Source organism: Pezoporus wallicus, unplaced genomic scaffold (genome assembly GCF_028554395.1).
Source record: "Pezoporus wallicus isolate ANWC-B61680 ecotype Strahan unplaced genomic scaffold, APGP_CSIRO_Pwel_v1 contig_7344, whole genome shotgun sequence".
Taxonomy (NCBI): Eukaryota; Metazoa; Chordata; class Aves; order Psittaciformes; family Psittacidae; genus Pezoporus; species Pezoporus wallicus.
This window is the reverse complement of record NW_026640533.1, coordinates 375,313-394,071: the sequence shown is the minus strand read 5'-3', so window position 1 is coordinate 394,071 and position 18,759 is coordinate 375,313. Positions and strand designations below refer to the sequence as shown.

Below are 18,759 nucleotides of genomic sequence, written 5' to 3'. Positions count from 1 at the left end.
CAGATGTTGAAGGCAATTACTCAGGTTGCAGATATGCTAGCACAGCTGGATTCCCAGCTCCTGCTCTTGTAATAAGTCAGTCTGACATCTTCAACTGTCACCATTTATCTCATCTGTTCCACAGACTGAGAGGCTACTTTTATAAGAGAGCTATGTACCTGATGCCTTGGTGGGACAGTGGGTCAGAGGAAAACACTACACCATTTGATGCATTTTTCTTAATTATTTCAGTTGTTTTATTCTTCTGAATAATCATCTCTGGAGAAAAGTATTTGCTTTGTTCTAAGAACACAGTGAGTGAGTAAGGGCAGGGTAGGATAACTAGTTCTTGTTTAATACAAAATGAGTTTGAGCCTCCTGGTTAGTAAAATTTTACTGACAGCAGAGATGAAGACAAGTGACAATCGCCTGCTAAAACCTAGCACAGTGTTTTAGCTTTTGCAGTTTCTTCCTCCACTGTAACTCTAATCACAGTAGGCAATGCAGTGGTAATCTCAGTGCCCTACGATTTGATCTGGCATGACAAATCTTGTTTTCTGCGTTTAAATTTCACAGATATTACAAACTTATGTACATATAAGGATAAATCTATAAGGCTAGCAATTGCCCCAGCATTTGTATATGATGAGGCAATAGTGGTTTATGTATAAATATGCATGCATACATAGGTTTAGAAAGTATCTGCATGTAAGTATGAGGGCAATAGTCTGGATCTGTTTATGTCAGGATGTGCTTCCTAAAGTCATGGATTACACCATGAAGCAGTACCAGCAGTCTCCTCTGCTGCCATACAAGCCTCACAAAAGCTACTTCACATGTTTCTGTGTTTGTAATAGTTCTGAATTAATTTCACAGACACACCTCCCACTGCCATTTAAAAAACTCAATGTGTCCTCACTGACGAAGTGGGGGACACCCTCACAACAGGGTAGCTGGCCAAAAGCCACATTGTTAACTGCTGCCTTAGTTGAGCCTCAGACATGGGATACTGCAGGCTTCATCTCTAGGTTTCCTCAGGATCCCTGAGTATGTCAGGAACTCTGCTTCTGAGACCTTGTTAGTCATATGGAAACTTGGCTTCAAGACACTGCTGGTAAGGCCTGGCTTCTTAGAGGGTCTTCCAGAGGGTCTAATCATGGCAAAACCTTTTCTAACAGCATTAGTTTATGCCTTTCTGACTTCTTCTCCCCACTATGCTAAAGTGACATGTACTACATGCCCACCTAAGACATCATCTTTTTTGATTTGCCAGCATAGCGTATGCTATATGGACGGACATGAGCTTTTGTAGCACAGGGATGTGCTGATGGTCTGGCCTTAGTGTTTTGGTTGCTGTGTTTTCCATGAGGAGAAGTCCCTGGTGCTGTCAGTGTGAAAAAACCAGCTCAAGGACTCGTGTTCCCTGCTCCCTATCCTCTTTCCAGATAGCAATCATGAACGTACTTTGTGGTATTGAATCAGCCTTCTGGAAATCTCTCTTCCACGTAATTTTTGAGGCACCAGGGTAGTTCCTACTGAATAAAGGTACATGACAGGCAGTGACACTACTTGGGCAAAGACCTGTGAACAACATGGAATACATGACCTTTACAGAAGCATGCATCTATTTCAGGCATTCTGGCAAATCAAAATATGTCATTAACCATGCTGAAATTAAGAATGGCAGTGCTTTGTACAAAAACATAAAGGAACCAAATTGCTCAGAGCAAGTGTGAAAAAAGAATGGTACAACAGACAAAATTTATGAATATGAGCATGGGTACAGAATGATATTTGTTTCTTAATGCAAGGGAATTTGCAGCTTATCCTTATAGCCCAGAAATGCTGTCTCCTCATCTTCTACCTATTGTCCCAATACCAGTTTATCCCCAAAGAGATTTTGCCCTGAGGCACCATGTTAACACCTGCTGTGCTAACAGAGACTCACAATGCAAGGTCCTTTGTGTTCCCCTGAGGCCCTGTCCCTGTTTATAGAGGGGATGGTTCTGTTGTTTAAGCTTTGGTAGGAAAGATCCAACAAAGAGGAAAGTCCTAATGGGAATTTGAGTTTCCAAATCTGAATTACCCCAGCATGCCTAGTGGTTTTCTGGGCTCTCTTTGACACAGAGGCACACAGAGCTAGCTTTCTTAGATGGTATGTTCTGGGCTTTCTATTCCAGAAGGAGGTCTTAGCCTGCATCGGCTATAAATAGAAATACTCCGTGGAATAGCAGGGCCCTGGTCCATGAAGGGTTGTTTCAAGTTTGTGGTCTGGAAGTAGAAGTCTGTGATGAAACAGAAACACAAAATGAATGAAAACCAAAGAAGTCGAGACTGAGTTCAAAGCTTTATTTTCATGCTGAGCTTCCAATTTGGACAGCTCTGGTCAACCACGAAAGTCAGATGCTGTTTTCTAGGGAGAAGGAACAAAATTTCTTAGAGAGCAATAGGAAGCTTCCTGTATTGCTTAGGAAGCAATAGGGGAAGTTATCTGTCGGCTCTCCTAGGCTTTTTATATTTTTGAGCAGGAATCCAGGGAGTCCCTACTACTTTAATAACTGGAAGTGCCTCAGTATTTGATTGGATCTGTTTATAGAAGATGAGACCAGATAAAAGCTGAACAGAAAATTACACTATCTTCAGTATAACTAGTAAAGTGTATGGCTTTGAGTAAGTTTCCATTAGTTTAAGACTAAGCCCTTGATAAATAACTTCTATACTACTTAAAAAATGCAAACTGCATGACAGAAGTTAATATTGCAAAAGCTGTAAGCAGAGCACTGTATACATAAAGGTGATCTTTTCTTAAATGCATGGCTTTGAAAAGCCACCACTGTGCCTCCTCGTTAGCTTCTCTAAAAACACAGTGGCATGCCATGGCTGAGACTCAATTTAGACTATGACAGTTCCTACCAAGTAAATTAAAAACAATACTCTGTTTTTATGTTCCTATTCTAGCGGTACTGTAACAGTGCAGTGGGAGCCAAGCTAAAACCTCAGGATAAAATTACCATTGCTTCCTTCCTGTTCACATCTCTTCTAAATTGCCTTTTGGTAACCTCTCCTAATTGGATGCAAAGTGAGAAAGTTATATCTAGTGTGACTTTCATTATCAAAATGTTCTTGCAGGTTCCTAATGGTTTCTGTTTTTCTTGACATTTTCACCCTGTACAGAGAGGAAAAGGAATCGGTGTAGTCACTGCAGCAATTAAAGAGCAGCTTTTTACAGTCTGAAGTTCCTTCTAGGTGTGCATCTTCTCAAATATTTAGCAGTATTCAGCAAGTCAGTAATTTTGAGTTGACAACTGCAGTAGCAAGAAAGTGCATGGCAAGAACATCCCATTCTGGTTTTTATTTTAAAATGAAGTTATGCCCTGAAGTGATTGTCCTTTACGAATCATGTCTGATGGATGTCAGCGTTTTATTTCAGTGAATATATACATACATAAAGGCTCTTGCATTTCTTCACAATATTTTCTTCTCCAGACGGCCCACTCTTCATGCTAGTTATTTCAACTTCGTTATGGATGTAGAGAGCTCATAGGACTTACTTGCAGTTTTATTTATCACAGTATCCAGCTGTCAGAGATCTTCTGGCAAAATAATTCCAAATTTTCCCATCTACACGAATCTACTTTTTGCAAAGGAGAAAATTTTTCACAGCCCTCCAATTTCCAAACTGCATCAATCCTTTTGCAAGCCAAAATAACATGGGGCATTTCTAATTTATGATGGATGATCATAAAGTGTAAACCTAGGGTGGTAAGTGAAGTGAAGCTGAGGAGTGAGCTGGAATGCTAGAGCAGTGTTCACCCATTTCACCATTAACATGCTTTTTTATGTCATTCTGTCTCATGTCAACTACTGCTTTTCAAGACACCTAAGCACAGTATGAAGAATAAAGTGTATCAAGACCTTTTCCAGGGAGGCAGTACAGGTTCTACCCTACCAGTCTGACTCTCGTCACCCTAAGCAAGTCCTTCTACATCTCAACAGACCCTGGAACCCCCAAACACTCCCAGGTGCCTTTATACCATACCAGAGAAAATTCATCATAAAGCCATATTAAAACCATAAAAACACTGGCTGGGTGGGGTAAGACACAACCTTCCCAGAAATTTTTAATGAAGGGCAAAGTCACAGTTAAATTGTCTGTGAGGTGTATGTAATCTAGCTATTACACTTCTCCTTGGACTGACAGCATGATCGCTTTGCTACTGAGCAGTGCAGGTACATTTGAGCTGTTAGGCCAGTTATCCCACCCAAGCCTTCCCTACCATGATGTACTTGGGGGACACAGAACAGCTGGCATTACACCTCAGCCTTACTGAGTTTAGCAACCATGGCTGAGATGACATAACACATACTACACTCCAATCCCAAGACAACAGAGGAGACAACTGTTTTTTCCAGCCCTGAGCATTTGTCTTTTTTGTTTGTTCATTTGTTTCTGTTCTGTTTATTCAGCACAGAAAAGCTTCTTGCTCCAGAGCTATAAATGTTCAGAACTGATGTTGAGTCAGGAAGGATTTCACTGGATGCAACTCTGCAGCCTAAAGCATTTACAAACACCATGTACCACTGAGCTTATCTTAAAGTTTAGCATTTATACACAGGGCGGTAATAGCCCTTCAGAAGTTAATTCAGTCATTACTTTCCTGAGGTTTATAAGTGAAATCTGAACTTTACTACTGATATTTTTCTGGTAATATTCACAATGACCTGAAATATGGTTCTTAATAACACAGTCAAGCACCTGACAGGTATTTAGATGAGCTTTCCAGAATTTCAGCAGGTTTACTAAGGAATATTATGGCAATGGCTGTTTTTTAAAAGAAAAAGATAAGCCAGACCCCAGGGAAGAAATATGAGGGCATTTTTTTAATAATGTCTATTTTGCAGGCAGTTATCTAGCTGTGAAAGCCACAGAGGTAGCAGTGCATTGTAGAATGCTACTCATTAGATCTACTGCTGCCAGTTGTGGCACAAATTGTCAGTGGCAGAATTTTTTCTGGTCTTCTCAAATTAGAAGTGAACTAACCACATGCAATGCTTTCATTTGTTTAAAATGTCTGTGTTTTTAGGTAGAGTAACTGAGGATGTTCTCTCAGTTGTAGCTAAAATTCTGCTGTATGCTTTTAAGCACTGCTGTCCAATGCCGTGGGATGTTAGTTCAACAGTTTAGTTATCTTTCTGAGAGAAAGGTAAGTTTAAATGTCTGGTACTTTAGCCTGATTAAATGCCACCCCACCCCCCGCTTATTTCCATTCTGAAAGTCCAAAACTAGCATTTACTGTTTTGAATTTCTTAGTATTTTATGTTATTTAAAGCAACGAAAACATGGGGTGATTCCTCTGACTCCACAGGACACACATTGAAATAGTACTGTAGTCAAATCTTTCACTATACTTTTTATATTTTTAGTATAACTTTTATTATTTTGCTGGAACAGCTTTTTCCTTCCATTTCCCACTGGGGAAATCTTTGGCTTAAAACAAGCTGCAGGCTATGCATAGTTCTTGAATATTTTAATGATCTACACAAAACCCATTAACGGCCACAATGGCAACTGATACTTGACAGACAGTAGGATAACAGTTGTCTCAGAGTCTGTGAGAGAATCTTAAACACTAATTTTGCAGGAAGGATGATGAATTGCCTTGAGCAGCAATGCAGCTCATTCAAATGCATGTCCGTCTGTCATGACACAGAACTGGTTTCAATTCTCTGGTGTAATCTGAATCAGGTGCTGTCCCTGGTTTCTAAGCAAGCTACATCTGCAGAGTAGACGCTTGTAATTCCTTTATGTATTTATCACTTTGGAGGGAGGAGGAGGTTAAGATGGGTCCAGGGAAGGAATGCTGCGAGTATGGATTCTGTATCTTTTCAGGTAGACTAGTAGTCGAGCCAATATAGCTGTGATCCCAAAGGGCGACAGATCAATCCCAAGCTTCATGGGAGTTAACAGAAGTCTGAAATGCTCTCCACATGTGTTCAGCCAGCATATTTGGGCTGGGCATCAGTGAAACACATTCTTGGAGCTAGGGGAGAGGAAATTAGACATTGTTTAGGGACTGTTTGCCTTAATTGGTCTAACTGCACGTTTCTGTCAGATTCAGAGGATTCTTGATGTCTTCCCCACCGTGTCTGTATCCTGCACCAAGTGTATAAGTGACCTCTCATGCTGGCAGCAATGCCATAAGTGAATTACAATTTAGAGGACATGAGCTAAATGCCAGTATGCTACTAATTCTTCCAGCCAAATGGACACCTGGAGTGCTAATGTGTTGTTGTACTTACTACTTGAGTTATGAGGAGAAAATATGCAGTAAAACTCGAGATAATTGGATGTGGATTGCATTTGCAATTATATGTTCACTGGATAATATGCATGCATCAGAGACCTAATATTCACCCCAGCAAGAGAGCACAGTTATAGGCAGGCTGAGCAAATGGAGTTTTTCAATTTAAATGTGCAAATGAATTTTATATACACATGGGCACTATTAGCAGATGGCCAGTAGGAAAGGACGGGTACAGGACAGGGATTCTTTCCTTTTAATTCACTATGAATCTGTTCCTCTGGATGATGTTTCATCTTGAGGAATAGCATTTATTATCTGTAAATACAAAGTATAGGATTGTAATTTACAATAGCCCAAAACCAGCATGTACGAAGTGCTGGACAGAGAGTTTTCTCTGGGTAGAAAAAAATGATGAAAAAGAGTGAGCCAAATACACTGACTGTTGTAAGATCTTCAGATCAAGATGTGGGGTGGGTAGCTATAGTAGAATTACATTAGCTATAGTTGATGCACTAGCACAGGATTACTGAAAATTCTGAAAATTTCTTAAGGAAGAAAGAATTCTTTAAAAAGCTGTTTAAGAAGAAATGGGCATCAGCTAACTGATGGGCTAAGTGGGGAATTGGTTATTGCTTGTTTTAACTTGCTGCTCTCAAGTTCTTCTGCTGTATCCTGATACTAAGGGGATGTGAAGTGCAGAAAGGCTTGTCTAAGCAGAAAGGAGAGCGTGTGTGTATGAGCTGGCTTTTCTACTGAGCCTTTGTCTCAACCAGATCTCACTGCTCATTTCTTAAACATAGCTATATTCTTGGCATCTCCCCTTTTATTATCACAGGAAATTGTCACTGTGATAAAGTACATTGCAGCATTTACAAGAAACGCTGACTAATAAAGGTCTTTAAGGAGCTCTACATACTTTTCTATCTCTGATGACTCTTTTTTCCTCAGCCTTAGTCATGATCGTGTCTTAGCCATCAGTAGCTCTGCAGAAAACTGTAATCCCAATTGATTTCAGCACAATTTCTGTATGCAATACCAACTGTCAAAATTGAAATATCACCTGCTGTTGAACAAGAGTCCTGGCTGTCAGCTAGTCAGACTGACCACATGTGAAGCAGTCATGCTGCTGTACCTCCTCTACCTGACAGGGAGGAAAGGGAAGCTGACCTTCTGGAAAACAGCATGTGCTGCAGAGCAGAGTTTCTGCTGCCAGCCCATGTTCACAGATGATGGGGAAGCAGACGGATCACAGACATGCAGCAGCAGGCAGGCTGGCCAGCCCCAGAGCCCATGAAGTCCTGTGGTCTGTCTCAGGTAGCAGGCAGCAACTGGTGCCTCAGGGGCTGGTGGGGGAAACACACAACAGAAAGATGATGCCTCTGCTAAATGAGTTTTCCCTGAGCCGGGACCATGAAAGGTAACTCAACCTTTCTGACTCCTAGTTTTTCTCTCAATAGATCTGCAGGGAGACTTGTCTCTTCTATAATCTTGTTTAGTTGTTGGCTCCAGCTCCCTCCTGCTCTCCCATAGCAACCAGCACCCCATTATGCCATGGATCAGGTTCCTCACTGTGAGGCCAACAGCATCCCATGACTTCAGACAGGGGCTTCTCCCACCTTAGAGACCCAGAGCAGTTAGGGACAACAGATGTTAAACCCTAAGCCACTAAGTGGAGTGTAATCTTCTCTTGGTCTGTTGCCTCTCCTCATCCCTTATCTACATTGACTAGAAACAATTACAAGCAAGCCACATAATCAAATATTGTTACTGGCGTCACATGCTGTTTCAGACACCTTGAATAGTGTCACATATGATTGATGTGGGAATATACAGCACCAGAATATGTCAGTGCTCTACCGATTATTGGCTCTGACTGTGAGCAAGGCTGAAAAGGTAGGGGAAGGTGAACAAATAGTTCCCATGTCAAACTGTGGACTTGTTTTATTACTAGAGGACGTTCTCCTTGCCCTCTTTTGATTCATGACTGACTTATATGCTAACGCATGAGGTTTACTAGCCCTTGCATGAAGAGCATTTGTTTATGGGAGCGGGGGAATGCATGCTCCTAGTTTTTGTTAGTGCAGCAGGTGAATGCATGCTCCTATTTTCCAGGCAACTATCAAATCTATTCTCAAAATTTCCTTAAGAACTTGATCTGAAGAGGGCCTGAGCTAATACATCTTTCTCAATGGCAGATAAGATTTTTTTTTTTTTTTTTTGTTCCCACATGGAAGAAAGAAATGTGTCTCTTCCCCATAAAGGACAATCTAACTACAGAAGGCTATAAAATCATCTGGCAGGCTGGAGAGGTGTAACTTGGCCTGCTCTTTGCAGCCTGCAGAGATCCCTTTCTTAGCTTGAGAGATAGAAGGGAACATCCTGTGTGGCAGGAGACACTCCCTGAACTGCAGTGGTCGTGTAAGAGGGTAAATCAGGAGACCTTGGGGGGTCTTATTTTTGCAGTCCATGTGAAGTGCTGGGAAGAATGCAAATGCTGGTCTTTTCAAGACTTCTAACTGACCTTAAGACTGGCCACAGTTTGACCTGATAATGGTTTATTTTTCCCAAAGCAGACACAATTAATATGTATAACCCACAATTAATATGTGGGTGAACATACAAGAAAAACAATGTCTTCAGTAGGGAGCCAGCACAAGGCTTTTGTCACTGACACTCGCCTTTGCCCTGTTGTTTCACCCACTGTGATTAGAAATTCATCAAATATGTCTGGAGAATTCGCATGCTTAGCCTGCTTTGGAAAGAGGGGATTGCCTAGCTGTGAAAGGAGATTATGCAGCAATTTCCTCCTCAGCACAGCAAGGCAATGAATCTGACTCTTCATTATAGAGGAAGGATGAGTAACAACGGTTGCATTTCCTGTGCAGTGAGAGCAACATGAGCTGTGCTGCAGGTTCCTTTGGGAATTTCCATGATCATGTCAATTTCAGACACAATGCATAATGTTACTATGAGAAAATGTAGATGTTTAAATAGGAATGCTTGTGGGGAAGGGGGAAGGGATCAATGTATTAAATGTGTTTGAACTCAGCTAGAAAGACAGCTGTAGAGAAGACAGGCTTGAAGATAGTTACTAGAGTTTTATAACACGTTCATTAATTACTGACAGCAGCACGGTATGTCTGAGACGACCGTAGTTTTGTGAGAATGTGAGATATTCTCACATTCTCTCACCCCTTAGGAAAATATTTCCCTTCGCTTATGAAAATATTTCACTGTTTTAGTTGTGTGAGAGGCTATAGAGAAGTCTTGCAGTTACTTGTATTTGCAAAATAAATCAAGGAAAGAGGTCCCAGAAAGCATCTGCATCTCTCTCCTGTTTTTTCGTGCTCCTGCTCAGGGCAAACACTACTCAGTGCTGCCGGTCAGGCATCAAACACTCTCATTCTGTTTACCAGAGTCTCTAACAGATGTGCAATCCTGCTTACATTATTCTAAATCCTTTACTGGAGGGAGGCTAAACATCTGCAAATGCAGAAGTGTATCATAGGTACACCAATCACAAGGACACATTCTTGAATGCTCCCGAAAGACAGACAGTCCAGCAATTGGATGTTAGCAAGACACTGATGAAAGATTTCCTGAGCAACCCCGCGCACATCCCTTAGGACAAGAATGAATGTGCATTGCAGTCTTGGAATCCCAGACCAAGGCTTGTCTTCTGAGGGAACTCTGAACTTTATGTGCAGGCACCCCAGTGAATGCTCACAGACACTTTACATGCTCAAAACTAAAACTACTTCCTAAAAAAAAAAAATTGTCCACAAAGACTGTCCACAAAGTCTTAGCAAGAAGCTTCTGTAACATTTGCCTCTCTAGTGTAGAAATGTTTCATCATCTTTTGTAAAGCTGGATACTTTAGCAAGAGGAACTTGGAAGGTGTCCCTAAAACAGCCTGCAGTAATGGTGTTGAAAATGTGCTCTCAAGAGAAGAAGGAAAACTCCCAAGGAGGAAAAAAATGGTGGCCATGTCAGGTTATTGTAAAATAAATTCAGAAGCTGTTATTTACATCTGGGTGAAGCCTATTATGGCAAAAATATCTTTAAAGCAGTCCTGGTCCATCCAATGGTCTCTAGGGTAAGGAATGGAAAAGAGCATTGAGTCATGAGCAGATGCAAGTGTGTGAGGTGCCTAAGGACACATGGTTGGGTGTGCCTATATAAAGTTAGGTCCATTTTAGATGCCTAGGCACATTTTTTTTTTTCAACTTGCTTTTTTTTTTCCTTTTTTTTTTTTCCTCATAAAGGAAATGCAGTGACTGCACATGCCTTATTAAAAGATTACTTGTTTGGCTGGTGGCCATAGAGGAATAATTCCTCTTATTGCTCAATAAATCAAGTTACTGTCATTTTAAACACTCTAGCTGAATTTCTGATCAGTACATGAAAGAATTGACTCTACCACTGTCATGGTACCTTAGCATTAAAAAAACAACAAATTTGAGGAACATAAATTTGGAGCAAATCCTTTTAAATAGGCAAAATCCTTTTAAAAATTTGCACATTCTGCAAAAACCTGTCTGCTACTTGGAAAATACACAAGTAGAGCTGTGGACAAGTAAAGTGCCAATAAGATATGTGCAGGAAAGCAGAGTGGTGTCTTTTGGATTTGTAGCCATTTCAAATACATTTTTAAATTTTAAAATAATAATTAAAATGTTAAACAGTTTTTCATTTCAGTTAACACAACTTTTCTTATGTACAATAACAATCAGGTTATTCTGGGATGGAAGGGGTGTTGATTTAATTTGAAGTGGTGGGCTCCTTCCCTGAAGGGTTTTTTTTTGTTGTTGCTTTAGCAATTGAAAGCCTTTCTTTCCTAATAGGATTAGTCCAAATAATTACCAAAGGATCTTTCTGCATCATCGGAGTACAGTTCCCCACAGTGGTATTAAAAAGCCTGTCTACAGTAGAGAAATAGTCAGTGGGTGTGGGTAGCTGAAAAGGTTGTAGTTAACTCTTGCCACTCAAACCAGAGAGAATCATCTTCAAAGGACCACAGTGATTTTTAGCCTAATCCCCATTGTGCCCAATTGATGGGAAGAAGAAACAGTAGCTCCTTGTTGGCAAAATGCTGCTACAGAGGGCTCACAGACAGCAGGGTGAAGTGAGGGGACACAACCTGAATGGTAGGTGTCATGACACCCTCTTGCAGCTCTTGTTCAGTAACGTACAAGTGCTGTGCAACAACAAAGCTTTAACATTGCATGTGCCAGATTTCATGCTACCCCTTTGGTTCTGGCTGCGGGTGAGGGTCCTCACCTCTGCCCTGTTAGGAAGGAAGTCTACTTGCATTTCTTTGGCACATCCCTGAAATCTATGAGAAACATCAATGGTGTGTGGGAGAAGCTTCTGAATTTTCAGCTTTAGGACAGCTCCTTGCTGCTCTCCACAATTTTTACATTTTAGGCACTGTATTGAGGAGTTATAGAATTTGTACAGAAAAAAAAAAATGAAAAATAAAGGAATCCCTTGAGGAAGGGAAGAAAGAAAATGTGACTCCATGAAGGCATCCTGCTGGGGAGCAGGTCTGAATTAATTTCTGTGACTTTAATCTGCGTATCTAATCCATACCCTTATTACTTGTTGAAGTCACACCGTATTTTTCTGGTGTTCTAAGCCTTCCTTTCAGGGATTCTGGCTATGTACCTGTATTTTTATGCAGCATAATATGTTGTCCAGGATAACTGGAAAATGAAATCTGCAAGGCATTTCTTCAGCATGTGTGTGCAGATATCAACTTGACAGATACATGTCTGTAATGATAGATTGTTGTTCAGCATTGCCAGGAAATGAGCATTCTGGCCTGACTTGTCTGATATTCTCTGAAATCACAGGACACATATGGGGGTCTTTTCCAGCTCACTGTGAACACTGTGTTGTTTCAATGGGGAAAGGGCTTGGTAAAGACCTCTATTCAGGGTGCTTTGTCTCTGTGCTGCTATCTGTGCCTGTTTCCTCTCTACCCATCCTCTGGAGAGTTCCAACTTGTGTAATTGCATTTGAACATAATCACATTTGTGGATCAAAGAAAATGCACAACGTTGTTGTCACAAGTTAATTGTTCCTGGAATAATTCCTACAGGTTGTCCACGGTTGCCTGTCTCTGTAATAGACCCATCATTCCTCCCAGCTTCTGCGCTTTTCCAAATAGCTGGTATTATTTAGCCCCTTTAGTTGTCACTCTTGAAAACTCTCATTACCTAATACACTAGTGAGCTGACTGTTGCCAGTAGCTACAACTTACCTTTACACACTGGTAAGCTGTAAACCTGAACTTTCTGTCTGCTACAGCCACATTAATAATGCAGTATGTTTCCTGTAATTACATACATGCACAGAGACTCTTTTTCTGCAAAAGTAAGAAAGGAGGTAGAGGTGGAAGATGGTGGAAATGTCTGCAACTAATTATTTATGCTGACTAGACCCCAGCTACATAGGTTTTTAATTAGTGAATATCTAGCCCTAGTAATTGCTGGGATAATAGTAACACTTCTTAAGCAGGCTAGTTTAGAAAGGGAGATGTATTGTCTGCTCACATCTGCACTGTGGAGTGCTACTAGCACTTACTCAGCAAGGCAGGCCAAAACTCTGTCAGTTTTTATTTTTCAGTTCACTTTGTTAAATTTTAGTCATTCAAAATAACATCAAAGAGTGATTTCTGGGCAGCTGAGCAGAGCTGCTTTCCTGATGAAACCATGAAGCCTAACAAAGGAAAGGAATGTCATATAAAGAATTCCATATATTACAAGTGTTATTAACAAGGCCTTCAGAGAATCATTCAAATTCATCAGTGAGGCAGGAACACCATCTTTGCTTTGAGGCAAAAAGACTTCAAAATTCAAGACACTCTGTCTTTTTCTTCCTTATCTGAGGTTCAGGATTCTGGAATAAGTAGGAACTATGTTATGCCCACGGGTACATGTATGAGCCTTTTCTGTTCCGGGGAGGTCAGGCTTTGCTCTGTGGAGCTTGTGCCTTTAGAATCTATTTTGTTTACATCCTTGTTTTCTCCTCTAGCATTTGCAAAATCGCTAAAATACAGTTCCTTTATTAAAAACTCTGAAAGAAGGACACAGACTTTAGTGTGAAACTAGAAACACAAAGACAATTCATTACCATTTGGCAGCTTTTAATTTAATTGGAGTTAAGCAGCATTTAAGCAGTACGCAGGGAATTCGTGAGCAAGACCAAGGCATCCCTCAAGTGAAAGCAGGTATTAGATCTCCACTATTGCTGTGGCTGATCAGGAAGAAATCTTGCCCACACTGGCAAGAAATTTGGCTACATATCTGTAGCAGGCAATGTCTGAAGGAATGGTAGAATTTTGTATGGTTTGGCTTCAAACTATGGCCCTCATCAGAAAGGAATTTAAGGACATTATTCACCCAGTCTGTGTGTGTACAAGCCAAGGTCGCTAAATGTCTCTTTCTCCTTTTGGCAGCCTAAAGGCGCTTGTTTCCCTTACCCACCATCATGGCCGCCCTTCCCACTACAGGCATAGCATACTACTGTGGTGTACATTAGGACAGCTCCATTTTACTTGGCTTTTTCTGTGGATAGTTATCTGGATGGGTTTGGCTGGGAACACAGGACACAGGGTGACCTCAGCCCTGCCTGTCTGGCCCAGCCTTTCAAATACTCTTCCACAGTAAATGTATTTACTCTTTAGACACCTTCATAAAGAAGGAAAAAGACAGTCTGTCCCCTCCATCTCCTTTTTTGCAGTCCCATTGCCACTCCACAGCCTCTGTGATGAAACACAGGCAGGCATAAGAAGCCCCCGGTGGACGCGACCTGCAGTTTGAATGCAGGAAATGCTGCAGGAATAATGAACTCATCAAATGAAATTATGATTGCTGTAAACTCATTCTCATACATATTTATGTATGAGTGCATAAATACTCCATGGCATACTTTTGTCGACAGTAGCATTGATTAGTAATACCTGAGTTCTGTAACAAAGGTGCTATTTACCCACTTTCCTCTGTGCTTTTATGGGCTTTAAAGACCTGTCTATTGTTGTGTCACTGCCTCCTATGCTCTCTTTGTAGTTTGTCCAGTACCTTGCAGAAGGGGATGTTTCCACAGCTGCACTACTGCTCTTGCATCATCCAGAAGCAATGGCCCATGTTGCCCTGCACTGTGCATGCTTGTATACTAAATGCAAACAAGTTATAATGAACCCATGGTGTAAGGGTCTGCTTGGTGCCTGGAGCAGCACAGAATCTGCACTGTTTGCTCTAAACTGCACCAATGAAATGAGATCAGAGCAGAAAGAGTTCTTAAAGATTTTGGAGTTTCCTCTTTGCTGTTTTCCTCTCTTGCCCTTGACAAGACCCAACCTGATGCAGGAACATTGAAGTCTTGTGTATGAGATTTAACTACCTTATTTCAATTCAAATTTTTATTTCTAAACTGTGAGAGTTTTGCTTTTGTGCCAGACAATATGTAGCACAAAGAAAGCTTGGATGCAGGCATGAGAAAGATGTGATGAGACATCTGAAAATGCAGGCTGAAGTTTGCATTCAAAATATAGCTATGTAATAAAACCGTATTTGATTAGACTACTGAAAACTCATGACTTGACACAAATTCTCCTTTGTCATGCTTATTTGAATTCTTCTTAATTATTTGCTGGAAATTGACAAAGTTTTCCAGCCAATGCCAAAGGAGTGATTCATGCCTTCTATGGCTTTTTGATTGCACTAAGAAAGAATATTAAATATTAAATATTAAATGTCCTTGATGACGCTAGGATTCTGAGGCATGATGAGAGCTGTTGCTTTTGTTATCATTGGAATTTTTGCACTTATAAATAATGTGTTGCCTATCTGTTTTAAACAGTAAACATCCAAATTCTGCTAACCTAAGCATAATCAGGCTACATATAGACATGACCAGAGCTGAACTAACCAGTGTAATTTTATTAGTATCTTTATTTAGGATAAGGTAGATTAAATACATTATTAAGAAGTATTTGCAGAAATTTGCTAAGCAAACTAGCTCTTGAGCTGAAAACATAATATTTTTTGCAGCTTGCAATGTCCAGTAATATGTCAATGTCTTATCATTTATACCCATTTATTTAACGGTACAGAAATTCTTCCATGCACTAGGCTCACGCTATGTCTTTGACTTCTTTCCTTTTGATTTTCAGTTAACAAAATTATCGAATATACGTATTCTAGAGAGTTACTCTACGAAAAAGTCAACGTGTAATTGAAATTTTGAGACACGTTAAGGTGAAATAACATTTCATGCTTCAAGTTTTAAACAGCAACAGTTGGGAATCTATGGAGGTGCAAAAATAGTTCTGTTTTTACAAAACAAAATAAAAGTGTAGTAAGTAGAGTCAATATTTTTAGAATAATGGGCATCTTGATGGGATCTTCTAGGAGCTTCTGACTAAGTTAAGCCTACATTCAGGAAGGGCTTTGAGTCATGGTTTCACTATGCAAAGCCTTTGGTGAGAAGATGAGGTCAAGGAACTTCTGTCCTCTGAAGCATGGCCCTGTCCCCATTTTTCCAGCATAAAATGTTTATGGGGCCAGGCTAGTAATGAGTTGGCAAACTTACCTATTAAAAAAAAATAAATAAAAAAAAATCTTACAATAAATTATTTTTAAGTCAGAAATCATTTCTGTGATCCAGTTGAGAGCCTGGCCACATGAACAATGTTTCTGTTTTTGAATTAGTGTGTAAGGTAACAGAGGGACCAAAATGAAGGAGAGAGGGGAGAAAGGATGATATAGCTGCCAAACTGTTTATCATGAAACCACAGTACTACACTCCAAAATACCTTTTCAGCTCTGAATTAGGCTCTAATTCAAAAAGGCACTTAGATATATGATGTAGCCCATCTCTGATCAGGAAGGCATTTCACCACTTGTTTAACTCCATGCATGTTTAAGTACTTTATTAACCAGGGGTCAATAGGGGAGGAATAATTCCTTGATTCAGGGATTTCAGGATCTTTACTCAAATTATCAGTGTCCAGTGACTCCCTAGCAGCAGCAGCACTGTGGATACAAAGGTCGGCAAGCACAGAATCCTGCATAGGTGCACGTGTGCAAAGCAGCAGTACTGCCACTGTCCCATGAACACCCACAAGGATTTATTCCATCTGAATAAAGTGGCTCAAATGCAGGCGTGCAGCTGTGTTTGCACACCAGGGTGGGTGGGAGTTAATGAGCAAGCCTAAGCCCTGTGACTACAATGCTGCCCCAGCTCACTGCTGCACTCTGCAAATAAATAATTGGAACTGCCCCAAACACATCTGCTGGAGACTCCAGTGACAGGCTAAAGTGGTTCCAAATCTGAAATAGATAGATAGATAGATAGATAGATAGATAGATAGATAGATAGATAGATAGATAGACAGACAAACAGACAGCCATTCATTAAAAAAATAAGAAACTGAAAACTGCACATGGTCTTTCTTCTGCTGCTTCTGCTCTCAGGGAGAAGAGCCTAGATGAGCACATTACATATCTTTGCATCTCTTAAATGCTCCTTCACCACATGGCAGTGCTAATTATCATTAGCCTGAACAGTGGCAGGGTTCACCCCAGTTTTGTGACTTCGCAGAGGCAGGCGGAATGAGTCAGTGTCACTGATGAAAACCCCTGACATTCGTGGTTTGATGTTGGATTGCTGTGTCTCGTGTAGTGCCACTAGCTCTGCTTTTGATTAGGATGAAAGAAACTCAAGTGTCTCACATTTCACTTGAAGATGAAAAGACTTGGGAAACCTCTTGGTTCCCTTGAAATAACAGCCCATTTCATGGCAGTTTTCAGTTTCAACTCCTGTCTGTAGCTATTTAATGTATAAACAACTCTTGAAATGGCCAGTGTAGTTGTGTTGTTTTTTCAAAACCCTGCTTCTAGAAGCCACAGCTGTTGGGCTTACAGAAAGCTTGTTCCTAGTGTAAATGCCTGGTGTAAATGTGCACATCTAATGTCAATACATCAAATGTTGCCACAGTGGCAACATGAGCTCTCCTAAATGTTTTCACAAGCACTGAAGTTTGTATTCTGTGCTCCAGACATTTCCAAGAAATGTACTAGTGTGAGGACCTGCTTCTGACACATCTATATGGGCAGTGCAATAATTCCAGTGTAGCAGTTTTTGGCTTTAGGGTATGGAGATGCTTTGGGTACAGCCTCTTCATGTCCCTGTTTCCTGTGCTATTGAGGGTAGGGGGTCTTCCCACAGCAGCCCTGTTATATCAAATGAATTAAGAACACTAATGTTTTTGCTCCCATTGGCATATTTAGTCTCATGTCTAAGGCTGCATATGTGCTTAAGGGTCCATATTTTTACAGCTCATTTTCTTACAGGCTTGATGTTACTCCTCCTCAGACACACATGGCTGCAAATGGCCAGGGGGCTTAAAAAAATTAAGGTGAAGAAGGTGGTGGGAATGGGCAGAGACATGCAAATAGCACTAATGCATGTAGTCTCTTTGCTTTCCAACAGGTAAAAAAATGCATGTATGAGTGACAGCCTGTCCCATTTTAACATTTGCAGTTCCACTGGCAGGACCAGTATAGAAGCAAAATGAAGTTTTCTTCTGTGAGCTGGGAGATGAATTTTTTAGTGAGGGCTTTGGGAAGGACTCAAAGGGAGAAAGTGCTGGCATCAATCCAAGGGAGATGAATTAAGAAGGGAAGGTTGGCGAAGCACTGAAGGGAGGAATAAATGAATTGCTTGCACCATGTGGATAGCCCACTCTTCCTATAACATGACTGCTGGCAGTGATGTTTCTTATTGGGCCTGCTCACTTGCTTTGGGTCACTACCGCCACCACCCCCAATCTTTAAATAGTGCACTTATTTAATTTGAAGAAAGTGCCTGCAATCAATAAGAAGAGATCCTTTTATCTTCATCAATCTTTTGCTAATGAACATGCACTTTTTTTGTTTTTTTTTTAGCTTCTTGGTTACAATGCTTTTAATTTCTCAATGTATAGGAAAAAGGGAGCGCCATCAAACACATGATGGAGCAGCTGATACCACATATTGCTGCTTGCTTCTTTCTGAAGAATTGGCATGGTCTTAAAGGAAAGGAGTAATTTGTGGAAAGATCATTTGCCCTGCACTGATGTGTGGTCTTCTAAGCATCCTTTCTTAAGCTGTGATCCAGCAGAGCTGTGAATAACCACTTATGAAGACATACTTTACTTTCCTAATGTCCCAGTAGTTGCAAGAAAGTATATAATTCTTACAGAATCTTTGTGTGGGCTACTGGGACTTTATTTAAAGCAGATGCATATTGGAAATCCAGTGGCTTCCATGAGAATGACTCACCAAACCTAATTTCCAAAACCTCCAACAAGTTTGGGTCTGACTATGGCATGACCAAAAGTTCATCTGAGTTAAATGGTGCTTGCTGCTCTGATTTATAGGATGTTGCCAGCTTGCTCATCCTCATCACAGACTGGAGGTTAATGCTG

At 40.6% G+C, this 18,759-nt stretch overlaps 1 protein-coding gene and 1 long non-coding RNA gene across 11 annotated transcripts in view; one reads left to right on the top strand and one right to left on the bottom strand.

Annotated features, from left to right (window-relative positions):
• The window catches only part of NRG1 (neuregulin 1), a 458,712-nt gene that overhangs the window by 333,713 nt on the left and 106,240 nt on the right, over window positions 1-18,759 (top strand). The gene's annotated exons all lie outside the window — the stretch shown is intronic.
• Window positions 7,228-8,072, bottom strand: LOC130604650 (uncharacterized). The gene is made up of 3 exons (XR_008973500.1): window positions 7,721-8,072; window positions 7,452-7,627; window positions 7,228-7,267 (listed from the first exon to the last, which is right to left on the bottom strand). It is a non-coding gene; the product is annotated as an uncharacterized LOC130604650 (long non-coding RNA).